This window comes from Sminthopsis crassicaudata, chromosome 6 (genome assembly GCF_048593235.1).
Source record: "Sminthopsis crassicaudata isolate SCR6 chromosome 6, ASM4859323v1, whole genome shotgun sequence".
Classification (NCBI taxonomy): Eukaryota; Metazoa; Chordata; class Mammalia; order Dasyuromorphia; family Dasyuridae; genus Sminthopsis; species Sminthopsis crassicaudata.
In genome coordinates this window covers 68,339,974-68,361,385 of record NC_133622.1, presented here as the reverse complement: position 1 = coordinate 68,361,385, position 21,412 = coordinate 68,339,974, and the positions used below count along the sequence as shown (strand labels likewise).

General features: G+C 37.1%; 1 protein-coding gene across 1 annotated transcript in view; it reads right to left on the bottom strand.

Moving 5' to 3' along the window:
• The window catches only part of SCOC (short coiled-coil protein), a 51,814-nt gene that overhangs the window by 10,368 nt on the left and 20,034 nt on the right, over window positions 1-21,412 (bottom strand). The window lies entirely within an intron of this gene.

The following is a 21,412-nucleotide window of genomic DNA, read 5'->3' as shown; positions in this document are numbered from 1 at the left end:
CTCCTGTGTATCAAGTAGTTCTCCCTCACAAGACTTCTTGTAATGGAGTGGGGGAGGAGCAATGTTCTTCTACAAGCATATTACATTCTCAAGGAAATAATGGCCAGCAAAGAAGGTAGGCCAGCCATATATTAAAAAGGAAGAATCAATGTCAATGGAAAGAGTAATGCCACAAAACAATTGAAACTGAATGATGTAAAATTATAAAAAATAAGTTTATCCCCAAAGAGAAAAAATATAAGGGGAGTTCTTTCCCTCTCCCTTTTCCCCTTTGCAGAGGTGAGAGTCTACAAATGTGAAAAGTAGTGTATAATGTCATATTTTTTTCCAATGCTTTGATCTCCCCCCCCCCCTTTCTAAAACAAACAGATGTTTTCAGACAGACTTTGTTCTAAAGGATGGCACTGTGGGAGGGAGGAGGAAGAGGAATACAAAAGATAAATCTAGATGATGTAACAACAAAACAATTCAATTTATTTAAACAGAGGTGTAATAAGTGTACAGTTTAAGTGCTGTGTTGCCAGTCTTTACATAATATTAAAAGACCAAAAGGAATGCTTCCAATATCACAATATTTAAAATAAGTGATTCTTGGGACAGCTAGGGGGCGCAGTGGATAGAGCACCAGTCCTGAAGTCAGGAGGACCTGAGATCAAATCTGGCCTCAGACACATAACACTTCCTAGATGTGTGACCCTGGGTAAGTCCCTTAACCCCAGTTGACTCAGCAAAAAACATGATAAGTGATTATTAAAGAAAATAGTGTCAAAATAGAGGAGACACGTAGGCTTAGATTTCTATCAAAGAAAGGACAGAGGAACATAGTGACCGAATTGTGAAAACAAACTGATTTAGTTTTGAAACAACCTTTAATATAGTACAATGAAGCATATTTGATTGTCTTGTATGGAAAATTGACTCAGTATTCTAGTTAGCTTAGTAAACTTTTCCAATTATGAATTATTTTCCTTAATTCTTGTTTATAGCTCTAGTAGTTCAAAAGAGCCATGATTTCATCTGATCATTGGATCTACTGATTAGGAAAGGATCATTTCAGTAGAGTGATGGAGTTATGAGCTAGATAGCAAGGGATTAAGATCATGGTCATGGCTCAGTGCAAGCACCAATATATACAACTTTTCCCAAGAAGATTGACCTATTATTAGCTAGCTAGCAGACTTGTACCAGTGCAATCTTTTGCTTTTCATCATGGACTAAATCTTCTAAAAGTATTTGGAGAGCATATCAGTCCTGAATTATTTCCTAGAATCTTGTGTGGGATAAAGAGATCACAGGGCATGCAGACTGAAGGACAAGGTTAGAAACTCTACCAGAGAAAGAAAAGGAGCAAGATGAGGTCACTGTGATGAGCAAAATCTTTTTTTTTTTTTTTTTTTTTTTTTTTCCTCAGAGACAGGGAGCACATCCTATAATTGGCAGTGCTATGCAGAAAGTATAACACAACAGAGCAACCAAGTTCCTGTTCAATGAAGCTAATGAGAGAGAAGAAAAGAGAGCCAATAGGTACAGAATAAAAGCTTTTATAGGTAGGGGAAGAATTCAGGTTCCCAGCAGGAATTTACTGATTCCTGTGAGTGACTGAACCACTCCTCCCTTAGCCCAGTGGGAGCTGATTGTATTAAGCACAAAATATTGTTTTTTTTTTCATCCTGCTGAGGAAGTCAGTGGGAATGAAGCTTCTTGTGGGTCAGGAGAAATGCTATATCGATTATTTCTGATAAATACAAACACTCTTGCTTTTATTACCCTTTAATTCAATTAAATGATGGTTTGTGGATGTAAAAAGGAAAGGGTGTGGCCCCAAAGATAAAGAGATTGAATGAGTAATAGCCCTAGATTGAACGATGGTATAGTGGAAAGGGCACTGAATTTAGAGTCAGTAGTGGATTTAGGTTCAAATACTAGTTCTGTCACTCCCTGTGAGTCTCTTAACCTCACTGGGACTCAGTTACTTCATTTGTAAAAATGAAGGATTTGGACCAGATGACTTCTAAGATTTCTTCTATCTCTACATCTATGATCTATAATTCTATAAGAAAGGACCCCAAGGGGAATGATACAACTGTGTGGATGAGGTATTGGGTTTACAAGATCGCCACCCCTGTCCAAGGTCCTGATATAGTAATGTCCTCAAGAGGCTCTAGGAGAGGCACTGCTACATAGATTAACGCAGCATTGGGGGCTATGCTAAAAGACGTTAGAATACTAGTAAACTATCTTCCATTTCCTCTGAATCTTATAAATCTATGATACTCTTTAGCAAGATAATAGTTTCCTTCCTTAGCTCTCTTATTAGACCTATTTTTGCTTTTGTTTTGTCTATCAGAATCACTTCCCCTGCTTTTTTTTTTTCTTTCACTTCAGCTGAAACATAAACTATTCTTCTCCACCCTTTTACCTTTATTCTGTGTATATCTCTCTGCAGCAAATGTATTTCTTGTAAACAACATCTTGTGGAATTCTGGCTTTTAATCCATTCTACTATCATTCATCTACTATAAAATCTCCCAGGTAATTCACAGTTGTGATTACATTTTGTGTATTTTTCTCCATGCTATTTTCCCCCAATTATACTTTTCTCTTTTCTTTCACCCTTTCTCTCCTCACCTGTGCTTTGCACTCCCTTAGTCTGCCCTCCCTTCTATCAGCCCCACCTTTTTTCTTTCCTCTTTCCCCTTCTACTTCTGCCTTCCCTTCTATCAACTTTCCCTCTTTCCTTTTCTTTTCCTTTTTTCCTTCTACTTCCCTATAGGGTAAGATAAATTTATATATTGAACTAGTCTGCATTTTATTCCCTCTTGAGGGAATCTGATGACTCATCCCTCTCGCTTTTTACCTATTGAAATAGGTGTTTTGTGCCTCCTCATCTGATGTAACTTGATGTCTTTTAAAAAATTTATCTTTTTTATTGTTTATTTTTATTTATTTATTTATTTTTGCTGAGGCAATTGGGGTTAAGTGACTTGCCCAGAGCCACACAGCTAGGAAGTGTTAAGTGTATGAAGCCAGGTTTGAACTTAAATTCTATTGACTTCAGGGCTGGTACTCTACCCATTGTGCCACCTAACTGTCCCCAGTAAGTTTATTTTTTAATATATATTGCTTTATGAATCATGTTGGGAGGGAAAAATCAGAGCAAAAGGGAAAAACCTTGGGAGAGATAAACAGAAAGAAAGAAGTGAACATAGCATGTGCTGATTTACATTCAATCTCCTTAATTCTTTTTCTGGATGCAGATACCATTTTCTGTCCAAAGTCTGTTGGAAATCTATCTTCCCAGGAATCAGCCGGAGTCAGGATCACTAAACATTTTTATTCTTGATCTTTTACGGTCAAGGTCAGGGGATTAGGTCTAGCAATCTCTCACACACCTTCCTCCCTCAAACGCCAGGAGAGACTGACTGAGCTTCAGCATCTTAATTTCCTCTTCCTCCTCCGACTCCTCCCACACACGTCACTTCCTCCTCTTTGTCCCACCAATCAAGTCAGCACAGAACAGCTGGGAAGGGTCAACCTTCAAACAAATTAATATGGAACCATCCAATTGGCAATTAGTCTCACGTGCTCCATTATCCAAGTGCATTTCCTCAGTTCTAGCCCTTTACAAAAGTCTATTGGGATTGCTTTGAATCACTGAACTGCTAAGAAGAACCAAGTCTTTTATAGTTGATCATTGCACATTCTTACTGTTATTGTGTACATGTATTCCTGGTTCTGCTTGTTTCCCTCAGTATCAGTTCATGTAATTCTTTCTATAAGCAGCCTGTTCATCATTTTTATAGAACTATAATATTCCATTACATTCATGTACCACAACTTGTTTAGCCATTCCCCAATTGATGAGCTTCTACTTCTTTACCACTTCTTTCTCACCACAAAAAGAGCTGCTGCAAACATTTTTGCCTATATGGATCTTTTTCCCTTCTCTATGACTTCTTTGGCATACAGATCCAGTATTAGCACTGCTGGGCCAAAGGGTATGCACAATTTTGTAGCCCTTTGGGCATAGTTCCAGATTTTTCTCCATAATAGGTGGATCAGTTCATAACTCCAATAATGCATTAGAGGTTACTTGACTATCTAATCCATCTCCCTCATTTAATACATGAGAAAATTGACACTATAGGAGGCAAAGTATTTTTTTTCCCCCTGAGGCTGGGGTTAAGTGACTTGCCCAGGGTCACACAGCTAGGAAGTGTTAAGTGTCTGCTACAAGATTTGAACTCAGGTCCTCCTGAATTCAAGGCTGATGCTCTATCCACTGTGCCATCTACTGCCCCTAGGAGGCAAAGTATTAACATCACAGAACTAGTCATTGTCAGAGGCAAGAATTCAACCCTTGTCTTCCTGAGTCCAAGTCTAATACTCAATCCAAAATGCCATCTTTCTGCCAAGTTTCTATTATTCTGTACCTCCTGATACCTGATTATCATTGCAACACTGACCGTGTAATTGAAATGTGATTCAAAGAAGTCTTACTCTATCTATCCTAGCTGAACACTATTATCCACCAGACATATAAAACAAATATTTTTGCTTCAGAGCTTCTGCCCTACTTAGAGGCCTCATTTCCTCAAGAAGCAAAGCTTTGTAAGTGTTCCATAATGCTTAGTATGAAAGAATCAATATTGGCTTTCAGTTAAGCAAATTAGAAAGCACCCAGCACCTCCTCTAGGCCTCCACAATCTAGTGCTGCTCTACCTTTGTAACAAAAACAAAATGATGTCATTTTTTCTTCTAAAATGTAAACATGGAAGCACTAATTGTAACATGCATTTTCATTTCTTCTTCCCTTATTTTAAAGAGTCAGAAATAAAAACAGAATCCCATTCTTTCTGTCTCCTTTCACAAACTAACTAGAGGCTTATCAGATCTAGTGCCTAGATCTATGCCTTACAGATTATGATTAATAAATATTTGCTGGATGAATTAGTGTGTTTTGCTAAATGTCATATTTTTAAGAAAGGGCATTATAAACTGGAAAACATTGAAAGGAGGGGAGTAAAGATAGAGAACTTCAAGTTCATGTTATACGAGTGTCCATTGAAAGAACTGAAGATGTTTAGTCTGGAGAAGGGAACATGGTAGCAATTCTCAGGTATTTGAAAAGCTGACATAGAAAAAGAATTCAATTTTAGCTGTTTGGCTCCAAAATATAAAATTGAAGGCTATGTGTAAAATTGCAAGAAATTTATCCTTGATATAAAACATATTTCCAAAAAAAATTAGAGCTGTGCAAAAGTGGAACAGGCTGCAAGCAGTGGGTTGCCTTTAACTGGAGGTCTTCAAAGAAAATCTAGATGACTCCTTGTCAAGTATTTTGCGGCCAGGAGTCTGTTAGAATTCTTACAAGGTGCTAAGACAATGGAATTGATAGAGACAATAATTATGTGCTTAGTACTTACTAGAGTTCTGCAAGATTCACACCTTTAAGAGAGAATATATAAAAAGGAGCTCCCACAACCCCACTAACCCACAAGACTCAGAGGCAGAGTCAGGTTCATTCCAACTTCCACATTTATGCTGGCTAGAGACATTCAGAAGAAGAGAGGCGGAAGCTGGCAGAGTCAAAGGACTAGCAGCAAGAGCTCTTGGAACCAAGGAGAGATAGGCCTTTAAGAAAGCTAACTGGGCTATTTTGAAGGAGAAAATAAAAGATTTGGACTTTTGATCCCTGGCTGCATTTGAGGTAATTATTGAACTGAACTGAAACTAAGACTGCTTCCAAAAGCTCCCCAAGAAATCTGCTCCCAGAGAACATGATATTTTTAGAGAAGAACATTACATTTTGGCACCTAAACACCTAAACAGGGACAGACATGATCCTGATTTCAGTGGAAAAGCCTCTGATCCTGATCCAGTGGAAAAGTCTCCTCAACCCAGAAATTAGGGTGAATACAACAAGGAAAGAGATAAAGTAGTATTTCAGCTAAAATGGGGCAAATGTTTAGAAAACAGCCTTCTTTTCCTCTTCAAGGAAAATGTCTAGAGAACATTGCCAGACTTATGAAAAGCCAAGGTTTGATTAAAATTTGGGAGCAGATCACAACTTTTAGAAACTGTACAGTATACATCTCCTTGGTTCTCTAAGGAAAAAGAATTGAATCCAAATGAGTGGAAATTAGTAGGAGAGCAACTAGGTGAATACTACAATTCCAATCCAAACTCAATTTCCAAAGACACATTTAATACATATAATTTAACTGGCTTTAGGAAATTATATAAGTTATACAATAAGGAAAAAGAAGAAAGAGCAGCTGGGGGAGGAGTCAACTAAACTAAGTGAAAAGGATGAAGAATCATAAGAATGGAGTTAAGTACAATTCTTAGTGTGGCACTTCACAACAGGAGCATTTCCCATCTTCTGACCTACCTCCCTCAATTAACCTTTCATGGGTGGAGGGAGAAGGAGGAGGCAGAGAGGGAGAAACACAGTCAGGACCTCCTATGAAACAGCCATGACAAGATTACAAAAAGCATTTTTTAAGGCAAAAAATGAAGGAGAAGATGTATCTGATTTAAAAATAAATGCATACCCTATGAGTGAAAAGCTTCACCTTTCAGGTCAAAAAAGGAGAAAATACACTCCTTTTGATCTGGAAAAAAATTAAGGATTTGAAAAAGGGTTGCACTCTTTATGGGGCTACATCATCTTATATTAAGATGTTACTAGATAGTTTGGCTTATGAAATACTAACCCCTAGTGATTGGAAATCCATAGCAAGGATATGTTTAGAACCTGGACAAAGCTTGTTGTAGCTTTTGGAGTTTCATGAATTATGTAGGATTTAAGCCAGATACAAACAGGAGTTAATGTACAAATCACTTTTGACCAACTAGCAGGTGAAGGTCAGTATTGAGAGAATTCAGAACAGATTAATTACCCCACAACAGCTTATGAATAGATTGCCACTGCTGCAACAAAAGCTTAGGATTCCCTCCCTGGACAAAAAGATCGAGGGGAAGTTTTCACAAAAATAGAGCAAGGTCCTAATGAACCCTTTGCAGATTTTGTGGGATGTTTGCGAACAGCTATCACAAGAACCATTGGAGAAAATGCAGCTACAGAAATAATGACCAAAATCTCATTGCTAATGAGATTTGCAAAAGAATTATATGGGGACTACACAAAGATGCTCCTTGAGATCATAAGACTCTGTGCCACAGTGTGCACAAGTACTTATTATACCCAAACTATGATGAATATAGGAAGACAGGGTCCCTCTTGGCAAGAGACTTCTAGAGAAAATTGTTGATGTTTTCAGTGTGGAAAACTAAGACATCTGAGAGCCCAGTCTAGATATAGAGATAGAGTGAGAGGACAGGCTGAGAGAAGATCTAAAACCCTATGTCCAAAATGCCACAAGGGTTTCCACTGGGCCTCAGAATGTAGATTGACCCAGGGAAATGAGAAGCAGGGCCCAACTCCAAGATATCATACAAAAGACAGGTGGGACATGATGGCAACTGAGTTTACACCCAGAGTCTTTAGAAGTTCAGGACTCTGATGCGATCTATCAGCCAAAAAGAATCAGATGGCAGAAAGGGATTACCTAATAAACCAACAGAAAAGCAATTAGATAGCAGAAAGGAATTACAATTGGGAGAATACAGGTTTTTTAAACCAAAAGGGCAGTATCCAGTGTAAACAGCTCCAATGCAATTGCCAGGTGATGAGGAGAGATCTAGAAAGTGGTAAATAGAAGGGAATTAGATAAGTTAAATGCTTGGGAGATAGGGTTTGCTTATATTCCTGCAGATGGAGAAGGAAACAGATGGGTGGCAACAAGCACCTGGAGAGAGACAGAAAAAGAGAAAAATCTGGAAACAGGAGAAGACCTAAGAACAAAATCTGCAGGAATCATTGGATTCCTTAACACAATATAAGACTGTTGCAGGACTTGAAAACCAGCAGGAATCACTGGATTCCTTGAGATGAAAAATTGTTGATAAAGGCTGTTGCAGGACTTGAAAACCATCAGGAATCATTGGATTCCATAACATAAGATGAGACTTTTTCAGGACTTCAAAATTTGCAGGAATTATTGGATTCCTGGCACATGAACTAATGGACAATAGATTCCTTTTGGACTATTTTTAGAACTTATGGACATGTATAAATTCCTCACGTTGATTCATGTTATTTGTTACATCACTACTAGCCTGTGTTATATTACTATGGACTTATGTAATTTATGTAATTATGTATAATACTTCCCATATTGATGGATTTATGTATACCTGTTTCAAGTGAGCCCTTTAGAAAACCACTAATCTGATTTGATTTCCCATTTCCTTAGGTGTTTTCATCTCCCTTCCTGAGATGTCAGAGAGGGCGTGATCACCTTCTTTTTATGGTGTTTTCATTTCTTTTTTGAGCAGCCAGAGAAGGCATGATCACCTTCTTTTTTGGAGTTCTCACTCCTTGAGAAGTCAGGGGGTCATGACCACCTTATGTTTTAAATCAAAAGAAAGTGGGAGATGTTAGAATTCTTACAAGGTGCTAAGACAGTGGAATTGATAGAGACAATAGTAATGTACTTAGTACTTACTAGAGTTCTGCAAGATTCACACCTTTAAGAGAGCATATATAAGAAGGAGCTCCCACAACCCCACTAACCCACAAGCCCACTCTCAGAGGCAGAATGAGGTTCATTCCAACTTCCATCTTTGTGTTGGCTGGAGACATTCAGAAGAAGAGAGGCTGAAGCTGGCAGAGTCAAAGGACTAGCAGCAAGAGCTCTTGGAATGAAGGAGCAAGATAGGCATCTAAGAAAGCTAACTGGGCTATTTTGAAGGAGAAAATAAAGGATTTAGACTTTTAATCCCTGGCTGCAGTTGAGGTGATTATTGAACTGAACTGAAACTAAGGTTGCTTCCAGAAGCTCCCCAAGAAACCTGCTCCCAGAGAACATTATATTTTTAGAGAAGAACATTTTAGGAGTCAATTGCAGAAATAAGTTTTCTTGATGTGTGAAGGTCTCTGGGTTCCCTTCCAATTCTGAAATCCTGATTCTGAATAGATACTTTTGCAACAATTACCTTGACTACATGTCACTCATTCCATTTTGGTGTATAGGGAAATCTGAACTGTTGTGAAAGTGACTTCATAGATAACCCCTGAGAAAAGAAGTCATTCCCAGAAAAGTTTTGTTGTTTTTCAGTTACTTCACCTATGTCTCATTCCTTGTGACCCTATTTGGGGTTTGGAGGGGGCCTTAAAAATCTGGCACAGTTTAGGCCCTTCATAAATGCTTATTGAACGTCTAAAGAAAATAAAATCATTCTGATTATTTACTTCCTAGATCTAAAAAAAAAATCACATTATGTGTTTTACGTCATAGAATTATAGGTTAAATTTTCTTCCATTAATATTAAAAACATATGCAGGGGAAGGAAAATGGTGCTCACTGTTCCCTACCAACTATTGAGGTGCTTCATGGTACAACAGTATCCATGAACTATGCTTTAGGTTGGGTCACATTAAGAGGATTCATGGAAGAAAGCAGAGGTGGAGTAAAAATCAGCATAACTATTCTGCCAGCCTGTAAACCTTTTGTTATGTTGTTATTGTTTAGTAATTTCCTATTCTTCATAACCTCATTTGGAGTTTTTTTGGCAAGATACTGAAATAGTTTGCCATGCCTTCTCCAGATCATTTTATAGATGAGGAAATTGAGCTAAACAGGGTTAAGTGACTTGTCTAGGGTCACACAGGCCCTCCTGACTAAAGAGCCAGTATTCTACCCAAGACACTCTCTAGTTCTGTTAAGTGAGGAATGAAATTGTGTGCTACCAGCACAATTAAATCTCCAGTCTTAATAGGGGGGAGAAGAGTAATTCTCCCAAACTGAAAAACATGGGGAGATATACACAATTTTATACACACACACACACACACACACACACACACACACAATTATATTATCTTCTTTAGCACTAAGAAAAGAATTATTTCAAACTATCAGCTAATCGACAAATTATGAAACTCCTACCTTATGCCTGCTAGCCACTTTGCTAGATACTAAGAATACAAAAATAGAACAGTCCCTGCCCTCAAGGATTTTATGTTCTATTGAGATGCCTATGTACATAGATAAATAGGGAATAAATTTAAAAAATAATTAGAATTATAGAGCATTTAAAGATATGTGTATACAAACCAAATGATATATACATATATGTATGTGTGTTTAGCTTTATGTATGTATATAATACATATAAATAGACACATATGCATATGCATGTGTGCATATATATATATATGTATGTATACATTGTGTATATATAAATGTCTGTGTTTGTTTCATTTGCTTCTCTGAGGTAGGTATTATAATTTTACAGGAGAGAAAACTGAAATTGAGAGAGATAAATGGACTTGATCAAGGCCACATAACTAAATAGGTTTCTGACATGGAATTAAAACTCAGATCTTCTGGCCTCCAAATCCAGCTCTCTGTCTCTTACACCACCAAGCTGCCTGATGGCTGCAAAGAAAGAGCAACTAGAGAGATCAGGAAAGACTTTTATGTAGAAGGTAGAGCTGGAGCTTTAAGGGGAAATTCTGTTTCTATCTCTTATAATATCTATGTGACCCTAGGTATGACTTTCCATCTCTCTAAACTTCAGTCTCCTCATGGGTAAAATGAGATCACACTAAAAGTATCTAAAATTCCTTACAGCACTAAATCCAAGTTCCTAGCATAGAATCTATTGTCTTAAACTGTTGTGCTCTATTGGGTTGACCACAATGTTGTTTAGCTATTAATAACGATGGAAAGAAATGTCTTTTTGTGAATATTCATTCAGTTAAACAGTAGTTTTTGCATTTGAGACAACTTGAAGCATTCATCTATATAGTGAAAAAGTGGCTAATTACCAAATTGAAAGGGAAAAAACCCCAGAGATTATTTTGAAGCTTCAACTTGACATACTCACATCATACACACAGAAAATCTACCTAATCTCAAGGAACTAGATGGTCCCAAACACACTGCATGAATATTTCAAAATGAAATATGCTAAATCAAGGCATTTTTATATCTTTTGAGTGTAACCAGGTGTGTTCCCTGAAATAATCATTTTGCTTCATATTCATTACTTTGCAGACTGTGTTTCTTCTTGCTCCCAAATAGGAACTTGAGTCTTCTATTTTTTCCCTTTTAAAAGGTTACTGAGTTCATTGGCAAATCAATATTTTATTCAACTTAGTGCATAAAGAAACAAATCCCACTCCATTTTGAAACTTTTTGGACAATAAGAAAAGAATCAGGACCAGTTTTCTCTTATGCAATCCCTAGTATCATCTATTGAATAAGTGTACTCCAAGTACATCTTTGTCAAGAGAACAATTACCGACTAATATGAGAAAAAAGAAAAATGTTGGATGTTGGAGGGGATGTAGGAAAACTAGGACACTATGCATTGTTGGTGGAGTTGTGAACTGATCCAACTATTCTGGAGAGCAATCTGGAATTATGTCCAAAGGGCTATGAAACTGTGCCATACCCTTTGATTCAGCAATAGTACTATTACTATATCTCAAACACATCTACAAAAAAGGGAAAAGGGACTATTTATACTTAAATATTTATAGCAGCTCTTTTTGAATTGAATTAAAAATTGAAGGGATGCCTATTAATTGGGGAATGGCTAAACAATTTTTGGCATATGATTGTAATGGAATATTATTGTGATGTAAGAAATGACAAGCAGGATGATTGAAAAAAAAACCTGGAAAGACAAGTGAACAGGACCATGAGAACATTGTACACAGTAACAGCAATATTGTTTGATCAAGAATTGTAAATGACTTAGTTCTTCTTGGCAATACAATAATCTAAGACAATCTCAAAGGACTAATGATGAAGCATACTATCTTTCTCCAGAGAAAGAACTGATATTGTTTAAATGCAAACTGAAGCATGCTATTTTTCACTTTTACATTTTTTTCTTTTATTTGAGTCTTCTTATACAAAATGACTAATATGGAAATGTTTTACAGAATTGCCCACATAACTTATAGCTGATTGCTTACCATCTCAAAAGGTAGGGAGGAAGGGATAGAACTTGGAATTTAAAACTTTAAATAAACATGTTTTAAAACTTGAAAAAAATGTTTAAAAAGAGTACAATTATTGCAGAAAAACCAACAGGTGAATGAATTCTGGATATCATTAATGGATTTAGATCTGGAAAGATCCCTCAGGTTCATCTAATCTAAGTCCTTCATCTAATAGATAAAGAAGTTGAGACCCAGAGATGTAAAGCAATTTTCATAAGACACACAGTAAGTGGCAGGTTCAGTATATATGAAATTAGATAGTCCAATGAAGAGAGTCCTTTAACTTCCTACCATCAATCATTTCGTCTCTCTTGGTCTCAGTTTCCTTTTCTGCAAAATGAGGGAGTTGAATTAGCTGACTTCAGAGGATCCTTCTAGCTTTCATTTCTCAGTATCCACATTTAGTGGTTCTATTGTAGGTCCTTTTTGTTTTCATATAAAGATAGTAATGGATGAGACTCAATCTGTATAACCTCATTAGTATAAAAATCACTAGACAGAATAAGAATCCTGAGGATCCAGATCCTCAATGTTAACTAATCCTACGTTGAATCTTTCTGTACCATATTATCTTTATGTATAAAATAGGAGTGATAATATTTATATCAGCTATCTAGCTTCAGAATTGTTCTAAGAAAAGGACTCAGATATGAGTTCTGTATAAATAGGAATTGCTGTTAAGATGAAGAACTTGCACATGTGCAAAAATATTTGTAGCTGCTCTTTTTTTTGGTGACAAAAATTGGAAAATGAGTAGATGACCATCCATTGTGGAATGGCTGAATAATTTATGGTATATAAAAGTAATGTAATATTATTGTTCTATTAAAAATGATGAACAAGCTGATGTTAGAAAGTCTAAAAAAATTTACATGAACTGATGATGGTGAGTGAAACGAGCAGAACCAAGAATACATTGTACACAGTAAAAGCAAGATTATGCAATGATCAACTATGAAAGACTTGGTTCTTCTCAGCAGTTCAGTGATCCAAGGCAATTCCAATAAACTTTGGATGGAAAATGCCATCTGCATCCAGAGAGAGAACTATGGAGAATGAATGTGAATCAGCACATGCTCTGTTCACTTTTTTTTTCCTCTTGTGGTTTTTCCTTTTTGTTCTTATTTTTCTCTCCTAACATGATTCATAAGGAAATGTTTTTTTAAAAGAATGTTTTTGTATAATCAGAAAATGTATTTATTTTTAAAAAGATGAAGGCCTTGTTCTTTGCAAAGAACCAAAGAGCACTTTTTGAGGCATGATTGCACAAGAATAACCATTTATTTCAAATAAATAGAAAAAAACTACGGGGTTCTAACTCATATTCAGAGCCTGAGACTAGGAAGGAGACAGATGCAAGTCCTTTTTCTTTTCCTCAAAGTGGTGTAGTAAAGCAAGCAGATTTAAAATAAGAGGGTCTGGATTAAAATTCTATTCCTGCCAATTTTGACTTTTGTGAAAAGTGGCTAACTTCTCTGGATCTGAATCTTCCCATATGTAAAATGAGAGAAGCTTGGACTAATAACTTGTAAGTCCTTTCTAGTTTTAGATTTGGGGTCTTTGGATCTTACGGATGTGCCATGGTAGGAATAGTAGACCTCTAATCAAGAATATATGAGTCCAAACATTGCTGAGACAATTACTAGCTATGTAAATCACTTCTATTTGCCTCAGTTTCCTCAACTCTTAAAAAGAGATATTAGCAGCACTTATTGGGGTTAATATGAGGAGCAAATGACATAATATTTGTAAAGTGCTTAGCTCAGAGCCTGATACTTAGTAGGTGTTTCTTGTTTCCTTCCCTCCTTCTTGTCCATGATTGTTTAGCTAACTGGCAAGTCTATCATATCCCTGGGCCTATTTCCTTATGTGTAAAATAAATGGTTCCAGATCTTTCTGACTTGAAACTCTATGATCCTTTGGCTGTTAAGGTCCCTTCCATTCCTAACATTTCATGATTTTCTGTAAATAATTCTATCATTAACTAAGTCTCTCAATTTTGTATAAGATAATTCAATATTCCAGATGAAAATTGTTCACAGATTTTATAGCATAACTTATAATTATTCATATTTACACAATATTTTGAGATTTTCAAAGTACTCCCACAAAGGGAAGTTAGATAATAATCTCATTTATTATTGTAAGATAAGTAATAATAAAGTCATAACAATATTAATAAAATTAGTAATAAGTAATAGTATTAGAATAGATGAATGAATGTAAAAATTACTTACTATATGCCTTCTTTCACTAAAAACTAATAATATAAAAATTAAAAACACACATATGCACACAATCTTTGCCCTTAAGAAGCTTATAGGTTTTTTTTAATATTTATTTTTTATTCAAGCTTTTTATTTACAAAACATATGCATGGGTAATTTTTTCAACACTGACCCTTGCAAAACTTTCTGTTCCAAATTTTCTTCTCCTCCCTCCCTCCCCTAGATGGCAGGTAGTCCAATACATATTAAATATGTTAAAATATATGTTAAATCCAATATATGCATACATATTTATACAATTATCTTGCTGCACAAGAAAAAAATAGATCTAGGAAAAAAAAACAAACCTGAGAAGGAAAGCAAAATGTGAGCAAACAACAACAGAAAGCATGAAAATACTATGTTATGATCCACACTCAGTTCCCACAGCCTCTCTCTGGGTGTAGATGGCTCTCTTCATCACAAGATTATTGGAACTGGCATCAATCATCTCATTGTTGGAAAGAGTCACATTCATCAGAACTGATTATCGTATAATCTTGTTGTTGCTGTGTACAATGATCTCCTAGTTCTGCTCACTTCACTCAGCATCAGTTCATGTAAGCCTCTCCAGGCCTCCCTGAAATCATGCTGCTGGTCGTTTCTTACAGAACAATAATATTCCATAATATCCATGTACCACAATTTATTCAGCCAATCTCCAACTGATGGGCATCCACTCAGTTTCCAGTTTCTGGCCACCACAAAAAGGGCTGCCACAAACATTTTTGCACATTTTTCCCTCCTTTATGATCTCTTTGGGATATAAGCCCACGAAACACAGCTGGATCAAAGAGTATGCACAGTTTGATAACTTTTTGAGCATAATTCTAAATGGCTCTTCAGAATGGCTGGATTCATTCACAGTTCCCCAACAATGTATCAGTGTCCCAGTTTTCCCACATCCCCTCCAATATTCATCATTATCTTTTCCTCTCATCTTAGCCAATCTGACAGGTGTGTAGTAGTATCTCAGAGATGTCTTAATTTGCATTTCTCTGATCAATAGTGATTTGAACACTTTCATGTGAGTAAAAATGGTTTCAGTTTCTTCAAGAAGCTCACATTGTAATAGAGGTGGACATAAAAGGGAGAGATGACTAGAGAAAGGAGGTTCTAGGGAAATGGAAAGCAGAGGGGGGCAGTTGAGTGACAGCAAGAAGATGATAAGATTGTCAGGATTGGATGGTTAGAAGTGAAGCTAAAATACTTGTCCTCTATTACTTCATCTGACAACAATTCCCTCTCCTGGCCCAGCTGGTAACTCCTCTGTGACTGATATCTTTAGAATTGGACATTGGGGTCCCCTAGCTAGCATATTGGGGTGCAGCCGAAAGGAGGCAGAAGACCCAAGATCCAGTCCTGTTTCTGCCCCTTGGCTATGCGACACTCCATCTCTCTGGAGCTCCAGGACATCATTTAAATGCAATTATTTCATCTCTAAAACAATGGAGTTGGGCAGATGTGAACATATCTGCAAACTGCATTTTCTTCTCATATCTCAACATTACTTTAATTAAATGATACTATTGCCCTTTCTCTGTGCCAGGGAGAGGACAGAGTGCCCATTTATCTCATTGATAAGGACAGTTTCTGCTGCAGAACATCAGGAACCCACGGAAAGTAAAAACTGAAGTCACAACATCATGTGTCTGGCAACTGTTAAGAGTTGAAATCAAGAGAAGAAACCAGGAGACTCTCCCTGTAGGAGCCGCCCAAGCTTAAACTCTAATGGATTTGTCCTGATCAGGGTCCCAACTGAATTATTAGCATGGAAATGACCTTATCGCCAGCAGGGCCTTGGGTCTGGAGTGGACACAGAGCAGGGAATAACAAGTGACATGCAAGTGCTCCTTTAGAAGTGCCAGCTATTGTCTTTTGAGATAGAGTTCTAGCGACCTCTAGTGACAAAGGAAAAGACTCACTGCCCTTTTTCCCCAATAAATTGACTTTATATTTCACAATAGAAACATTTCCCATTTCATTGCTTTGTTTAAAAACTTATCTTCACAGACAGAACATCTTGATTTTAAAATGCCTGAAGCAGCAGCAGTATCAGTCATTTCTAACTCCTCATCAACCAATTCCACCCGGCTTCCCATTGTCTCAAATAAAATATATTTAGCTTTTAAAGTTCTTTCCGACATGACCTAAATCTATCTTTCCAACTTCATTGACAATTACTGTCCCCCCACCTCTGCAATTTAGCCAAATGGATTTTCTTGCAGCTACTTCTTTCTGTGTCATTCATGGCTTTTCATTTCCTATCTTTGCACTGGTCGAGTCCCCAAACCTGGATTGCCCTCATTCTTGCAACACAATCTCATTGGAGTCTTTTCTTCCTTTAAGCTCAAGTTCCATGTTCTATGTAGGAAACTTTTCCTGATTTTCTCAACTTCTACTTCCATTTTTCCCAAATTACCTTGTGTTTGGCTACTTTACCTTCTCTCTGTGTCTTTCTGTCTCTTGTTCCTTTCTCACCTCTCTGTCTGTCTCTCTTATTTCTCTCTCCGTCTCTCTGATCTTTGTCTGTCTCTTTCTGTCTCTCATCTCTCTGTCTCTCTCTCTGTGTCTGTCTCTTCTCTCTTTTTCTATCTCTCCTGAGCTAGCCATGTCTGTCTGTCTATCTCTTTATGTGCCATATATTTCATAAGTACATGTCTGCTTTATTATAATGTAAGCTCATCTGGGGTTGAGATTGTTTCATTCTTTGTACTAAGCTCCAATCATTGCCCTGACCAATGCCTGCAATATAGTGGGCATTTAAGAATTAGTTGTTGACTGATTGATTGACAGTAATGGTAACTAACATTGCTCTAAAGTTTACAGAGGTTTGGGTTTTTTTACATATGTTTTCTCAGTTGATTCTACCTAAGTGCAACCATTGTTATCTGTCCAGCCTCTGATCTCGGTTTGTATGCAGTAGCTAAAATAAAAGTTCATCCTGTTTGTAGTTTTATGTGGAAAGACAGAACCAAAGTTAGGAATTTTGGTACCTAAAATAAACTCAGTGAGATGGATAGTGGGGAAGCAGAGGTCTAAGATGTGACCTCAGACTGAGATGGACTGGATATAGAGACAGCTGGCTCATGGGAATTGGGAAGGCTGAGGAAAGGGAGGCCCTGGATGCTTGAAGGGGTACTGAGGTGGAGTGAAGAAGATGGTGAACCAGATACTAGAATTATCTAGAAAGGAGAAAAAAGAGCCAGAAGGTTTATATATAACAAAAATAAGGATCTAGACAAGACAAACAGAAGAAAGGAAGGTGGCTGTGGAGTGATGGCAGTGGAGCAGAGGGGAGTAAAAATTATATCAACTCCATCTATTGGGCTGAGTTTTTTTTCTTTTTGTTAATGTTAAACATATGAGTTTTTCTATACATATTTCTACAATTGTTGTGCTGCACACTAAAAATCAGACCAAAAAGGAAAAAAAATGAGAAAGAAAACAAAATGCAAGCAAACAACAAAAAAATGAAAATACTATGTTGTGATCCACATTCAGATTCACTCTCCTCTCTCTGGGTGCAGATGGCTCCCTTCATCACAAGGTCATTGGAACTGTTGGCTCCGAATTTCAGGAGGCATAAGAAAAGCAGTAGCTAGCTTGGAGAGCAGGGCCAAGAGATTGGATGTCTTCAGGAGAAAGCTTGGTCACATTAACTACTTGAAAATGAAGGGACTGTGAGGGAAAGAGATCCAGGATGAAAGAGATAGGGAAGGCAGAGGAAGAAGGGCTGAATTACAACAGGGAAAAGAGGTGACTAGCATATCTCCTTTCACTACTGTCCCATTCCCATCCCAGTAATCCTCTTAGGTTCAGGTCCTCAGCTCCATTGGGATGGTAGGACCTTGGAGAAGGCTAGAAGGACTAGAAGACTTTAGAGCATGGTAACCTGGAGAATAGGAAGAGCAAGTCTTCAACCCTCTGCTGATTGGAGCAAGCTTTCATGTCAGTTCCTGGGACAAAGACCAGCTGTTCTTTATTACTTTTGCTTCTGATGAAAAATAATACACACTTTGCATAAGTGATAGCCTACGATTTACAGAACTGTAATCCTGGGGAAATATTGAGTGAGACACGTAAGACAACTGGAATTGGAATCAGGAAGGCAGATTCAGATCTTGATTCAGAATCATACTAGCTCCATGGCCCTGGTCATTCCTTAATTTTATGTACTTTAGTTTATTTGTAAGTTGGGGATAATAATAACGTTTACCTACCAGCATCATTATGAAAGTCAAACGAGGTGATAAATATATAAAATTCTCTGTATAACCCTATCTCAGTTACTATATCAGTCACCAACATTATTATTTCCTTCCTTTATTCCTGCCTGTTCCCAAACTTGACGCTTTTAAATTTTTCTATCATTTTGAAGTAGCACCACTTCTTTCTCATTCCATGAGCCCAGAACCTTGGAGTCTTTCCTCATTTCTCTTCCCCAGATGTAGCCACTGATTCCTGCCAACTCTCAATTAGAGTGAGAAGACACCTTTGAGATCATCCAATCCAACCTTCTCATCTTATAGATAAGGAAACAAAGGCCAGTAGAGCTTAATTGATTTGTCCAAGATCATAGAGAGAGAAAGTAACAGAATTAGAATTTGGACCCAAGACCTACACATATGCCTTATTGCATCAGTCTTCTCACAGTTCTAGTGATAGACTTCTTGAGCTTGGAGTCAGACCTGAATTTGAATGTTACCCTAGAAACTCGCTACCTACATGATCATGGGCAAAGCCACTTAATCTTTGTGAATCTCAGTTTCCTCATCTGTAAAATAGGATGATAATAGCATTTCTATGTAGAAGTTCCAATTGTTTCTTACACCAAATGAAACCTGCTGGTCATAAATTTTGAAGACTTCCATTTATTAACATTCAATTCCTAAGTCCCCTGATTGCCAGCTGTATTCCCATTTATACATACTTCATCCATCAATTATTTTCTCTTCCCTGTGCACCCTTGTTCTATCCCTCTGGAACTAAACCCCATTCCTATTGCCAAACTACATCTTGTTCCTTCCCCAAAAGTTCATTTAATCCACTTTCCCTTGAAGCCTAAAGCCACCTAATTGAGATATTTCTTAATTATTTTGTGCTCCCTATTTTCAATCACTCTTTCCCTTGCCTCCCCAATTCCCCCTCATCACCACTGCACCTGATTATTCATATATTTGCAATCTGTGTTTAGTGTCTTCTCCCTAATCTCATTGAGAGGCAAAGTGGGGGAAAGAAACTGAAATCTGGAACCAAAGAATCTGGATTCCAATTCTGATCTTCTCTTTATCATTCATATGACCCACCCCTCTGGACTTCATTCCTCATCTGTAAAATGAGAAAATTGGACAAGTTTGACTCTCAAGTCCCTTCCAACAAGAAATTGATCGTCTGGGATTGAAAATCCATTCAAAAATATTTTTCAAGTGTCAACTATGTGCAAATCACTGTTGGAAAAATCTATAGAAACATATGAGTCAGAATGGTGTAAGAGACAGCAAAGACTTGGGTTCGGTTTTTAACTCTGATACATGCTAGCTATGTGTGATCAGGGGTAGATCTCAGTGCCTCGTGACAACTTTCTAAGACAATAAAAACGTGAACATTGTATCTATTGATTTATCTACATTCAGTCTCTTTAGTTCTTTTTTTTTAAAAAATATTCCCAGTGTTTAACACCATGTCTGGTAATGTATAGGACTGCTAGGCGGTACCATAGTGCACTGAGAGCCAGGCTTAGAGTTAGGAAGACTCATCTCCCTGAGTTCAAATCCAGTCTCAGACAGTAGTAGCTGTGTGACTCTGGACAAGTCACTTCATCTTGTTTGTCTCAGTTTCATCATCTGTCAAATGAGCTGGAGAAGGAAATGGCAGATCCTTCTAATATTTCTGTTAAGAAAAATGGGGTCACAAAAAGTCAGACATAACTTTAAACCACTAGCACCTATATAAGCACTTAAAAATGCTTAATTTAACCCTCTAACTTTACTGTTGAAATAATGGATTGCTACAGCATTTAAGATCACACACTATTGGGTGTTTGTAACTCCAAATCTATAATCTTATGTTGCAAATCATCCATTGGAAAATTTTAATTATGTGCTAATTAAATGTATTTGAAAAAAATCAATTTTTCCAAATATTAAAATATGTATATGTATACACACACACACACGCACACACACACACACACATAGTTGATGTATAAATGGCACAAAAAGTACCATGGCATAGTCACAATAGCTAACATTTATATAGAACCTACTATGTGCCAGGCATTGTGCTAAGCTCTTTACAATTATCCTTTCATTTGATGCTCACTACCACCCTGGAGATTGAAGCTGTTGCCATCCCCATTTTACCGATGAGTAAACTGAAGCAAATGGAGTTAAATGACTTGCCCAGGATCACACAACTAGTAAGTGTCTGAAGCCAGATTGATTTAAGGTCTTCCTGACTCCATGCTCACTGTTCTATCCACTTAATTAAAAGAAACTACCTTTATCATTAGGAAGACCTTGATTAAGATCCTTCTTCTTCCACATATTAGCTATGTATGACTGTGGATAAGTCCCCTAATCTCACAAGTACCAGAATATGGATGAATATGTAGTTATGAAAATTCAGAAAAATAGGAGAGCTTTATGGAGTGCAATTCTCAGAAAAGTTTCAGCAAAGAAGGATCTTGAAATGGGTGGGTTTTTCATTTGGCAGATGAACAAAGACATGATAAGGAGCAAATAAGAATGAAGCATCTAGGAAGCAAAAAAAAAAAAAAGAGAGAGAGAGAGATCAACTCACCTCAAAGGTGAGTTCTGTTCAGAATAAGGTTGGAGAAGAACTGTGGAGTTAGATTAAAAGAATAAATTTTGGAGACGTTGGCAGGCCAGAGTAGTTTAGTATCATAGGAAATAGAAAACCATTATAGGTTCTTAAGCAATGGAGGGACACAATGGAAGCAATCTTCCAGGAAGATTAGGCTGAGATGGGGAGGGCTAGATCTATGTTCTCTTTTGTACCTTTTCCCCCATTTTTTTTTTCACAACACCATACTGAC